We start from the raw sequence: 4,142 nt of genomic DNA on the forward strand, positions 1-4,142 counted from the left end.
GCAAGGTACAAAGATCGGTAAACTCACTGGATCTGCAACAGATATACCCGTGACACCTGTGCAATATAAGTACGACTGCATATACATGTAAAATAAATGACATGTATGCAGCATGGCAACCAAATGCAACAACCATATCTCAATCAAGTGCAACAACGACAATCACATGCAACTAGTAACTACTAGGCATGTATGCAAATGCAGATGCACCGCGCATCAAATGCAAGAATAATAACTGCGTATGCATGCTCCATGGTCACCCCGACAAAAATCCGGCAAAACCTCCCCTGTACCGGTGTCAATCTGAAGCATCACTACAAGCAAAATACATCAGCCACATGCGGCTGGAATATTTATATACACAACCACGCAGTTATATATAAAACAGCCCACACGGCTGTACTAAAAACCAACACAGCGGAAAAACGAAAACGGAAAGCCCAATACAACACAATCAACACACTGCTAGCCGGCTGGGCTTATACAACAAATACAACACCAAAACCATAAGATAGCCACACGGCTATACACAAATACAATGCCAAAAATAAAAAAAGAATATACAAAAGAAAACAATCACGATCTTCGGATGTGACGTAGGACCCGGCAGACAGGATACTCCGAGCGACACTCCAACTATCTACCTGAAAACATAAATATATACATGCGGTGGTGAGTATAGGTAACTCAGCGGGTAATAGAAAAGATAGTGCATGGTCTATACATAAAACATGGAGATCACAAGTATACAGTCTCAGTAGGGAATAAAGAACATGATCATACTATCATAATCAATGCATCTGAACCTACCTGACGTAATAACCAGACATAATCATAACTAACCTACAAACTGCACAAACCGCTGCTGACATAATGGTAAATACATACCCAATCTGAAATCGACGCAAGGTACAAAGATCGGTAAACTCACTGGATCTGCAACAGATATACCCGTGACACCTGTGCAATATAAGTACGACTGCATATACATGTAAAATAAATGACATGTATGCAGCATGGCAACCAAATGCAACAACCATATCTCAATCAAGTGCAACAACGACAATCACATGCAACTAGTAACTACTAGGCATGTATGCAAATGCAGATGCACCGCGCATCAAATGCAAGAATAATAACTGCGTATGCATGCTCCATGGTCACCCCCGCCACCTCTCTAGACACCACGACCCCTGTATGGCCGAGAGGCTTGGGTCTGTGACGACTGTACTACCCTCCAGCCCACTATATAGTGGTCGAGGCGGACAGTCCGCTAATAGCTATCTAGCTAAATAGCATCAGGGTCCCTGACTGCTCACAACGCCGGATCTCACTAAACCTCATGACCGGGTGGCACGACAGGACTAGCAGCAACTGCTCCAACTACCACTACCCATGAGTGGCCGAGTGGGCGGTGCTAAACCAAACCAACTGATGACTCTCTCACCACAAGGGAGACAATGGTCATCAGATGCAATGAATGATGAACATGATATATATATATAATCATCATCCATGCAACAACCCCAAACCTCATAAATACCTCCAACATGAGTATAATCGTCATGATACCGCCACATATCCCACCAAACATATGTATACAACTACACATGTATAATCAACCAATAATCCCCAATGAACATATCAGACACACATGGACAACCCCACATATACAATCAACATGTATCCTCCAATAAAAACACATCGGACACGTGTATAAACCACAGACGTGCAATCAACACACTCCTCCAAAAGTACATAACAAATACGGATATACACACCACATGTAAATGCACGGTCAACCAGATGACTCCTATACACATACCCACCTATGTACAGTCCACATCATATACCCAATCAGCATGATAATACCAGCCACCCGACAATCCCTACAAGACATACTCTACACGTGTAATCACCATAGAGTAGATATCAAGAGTTGAGACGGTATATGAATTAAATGGAACACCTCAAAGATCAAGCATAAGTCTCTAGCAGGAAGTCAACAAACAGATATGATATAAGGTAAAGCAGTCTAATCCATCGGATAACAACCATGCACTAAGTACAAGAAAATCTACATAGAGGTAAAGGAAGAAATACCCGCCTTAATTTGTCGACCGTGTCCAGAATAAATCCCACGTCGTGATGATCATCCCATATCAAAGTCCTGCATAAATCAATATTTACATATTTTATTTAGCTAAATTCACATGAATTAAAATAGCTAAATAAAATCCCTACTCAACTAGGATAACTCCACTCAAATCTGATCTCTGATAAATCCTCCAAATAATCCTCAATCTAACTCACATAATTCATCATCAATCCAACACTAATCCAAACTCATCAAAAATCCTTCTAAATCCACAAATCAATCCAAGATTCAATCCAAATCAATATATCAAAGTTGAATTCTAATTCCTTAACCATGAATCAACTTCACACAATTCATCCATTTCAACTAATCTACACAGATTACAACAATCTATCATCAACAATCTATGTTAACCCAATACCATCATCAACAATCTATCATCAACAATCCATGTAGAATGCTTAATCTAATCCAATACATAACCTACCAGTCATCAATTAATCCAACACAAGAGCATCCAACTACAACGAATCCCTCTACATGCTCCCATGTGCTCTAAACTAAACATGATCTAATATCCATTAACAACACTGATAGAACAGAATAATAATAGAAGGATCTAGAGATACATCACCAGAAAACACTCACCTTGAGGTATGACAGCAAAATTCTGAATCTTACAACCCAAGAAGTTCTATGCCGTCAACTATCAAAGAAGCACTACACTAATTCATCCAAGAATCAATCCATAAATCCAATCATATAGCAAAGGATTTGTTGAACCCCTAATTCACAACATTAAACTCACCTCAACAAAACCTTAGCTCAATCCAGATGCCCCAACTGGTGTTTTACTGCTGGAGAAGATTACTGCCGGAGTTGATGGCCTCACCGGACCCTAGCAGCAACCCTCCACCCCACAAGAACCGCCACAGCAAACCATCTGCAACCTCAACACACCCTAAATCAAAATCAACGTTTCCATAACTGATCACGAGATCAAACTCCTCAACCCTCACCTTTCGGTCACATTGCCGGATCAATGCAGCTTGGCCGGACACTTCACAACAGACCAAGGATCAAACCCAACATCAATCTTGAAGCTAGGTTGGTGATTAGAAGCAGAGAGGTCGGCGATCAGGTACAGGAAAGGGACGGCGGCGGTTGGTTGGAAGGGAAGGAGTTGAGTCGCTGGTGAGTCTCGGGACGAAGAGAGCTCGCGCGCGTGATCCGGCTACATCGTGTGGAGTGGTGTGGTCGGGAGGCTCGGCGAGAAAGACTCGGTGTCAGCAATCTAGGGCACGGTGACAAGATCGGCAAGAAGAAGGAGAGGCTCCACACCTTGAGAGAAGGAAGAGGGAGGCTCGGCCGAGACACACTGGAGAAGACCGTCGCCAGCAGTGAACTCGTGGTGATCGGCGGTGCAAGAAGGGCGACGATGACAAGGAAATCAGGTGGCAGAAACAGGATCTAGGGCACCACGCGTGAGGGCAAGCGTTGGCCCTTTCCTTCCGGCGATCGAGCTCCATCTACCTGCTAATGGAGGGTCAACCGGCGCCGGAACGATCATCTCCCTTGCGACGTTGGCGTCGGGGAAGAAGAGGTTGCGCGAGAGGCTTGGGAGAGGAGATCGGGGAAAGAAAAATTAGGAGAAAGTGAGAAGAGGAAATCGGAAATTAAGGATTTAAATACTTAGGTTAACCTCTAAGTTAATTCCTCAATTAACTCCCACTTAAATGGATATTCCAAAACAAGCCTCCATTGTATCCCGAATCTATCCCCTCAAAATAGGTCATACGGACCCTGTTTAATCCCAGAAAAATTTCTAAAAATTTCAGAAAAATCCAATAAGAATTTTCGTCCAATAATATTTATTATTTGATTTTACGGTATCTTACATTCTCCCCCACTAATAAAAATTTGGTCCCCAAATTTACTGGTCTACTCAGGGATCCTCATCCAAGGGTAACCACCAAACAACATACTCATATACCACTCCATCCAGATAACATGAATAAATCTCCAACCATAATAATCCACCTCC

At 42.6% G+C, this 4,142-nt stretch overlaps 1 long non-coding RNA gene across 2 annotated transcripts; it reads right to left on the reverse strand.

The window, feature by feature from the left end:
• Positions 1 to 2,097: 2,097 nt before the first annotated feature.
• LOC122054022 lies at positions 2,098 to 3,651 on the reverse strand. 2 transcript variants are annotated; one of them, XR_006132516.1, is made up of 4 exons: positions 3,118 to 3,651; positions 2,907 to 3,041; positions 2,747 to 2,818; positions 2,098 to 2,170 (listed from the first exon to the last, which is right to left on the reverse strand). It is a non-coding gene; the product is annotated as an uncharacterized LOC122054022 (long non-coding RNA). The 2 variants fall into 2 exon arrangements; XR_006132517.1 differs by having other exon boundaries at positions 2,747 to 2,823.
• Between the last annotated feature and the right edge of the window lie 491 nt (positions 3,652 to 4,142).

This window comes from Zingiber officinale, chromosome 3A (assembly GCF_018446385.1).
Source record: "Zingiber officinale cultivar Zhangliang chromosome 3A, Zo_v1.1, whole genome shotgun sequence".
NCBI classification, from domain to species: domain Eukaryota; kingdom Viridiplantae; phylum Streptophyta; class Magnoliopsida; order Zingiberales; family Zingiberaceae; genus Zingiber; species Zingiber officinale.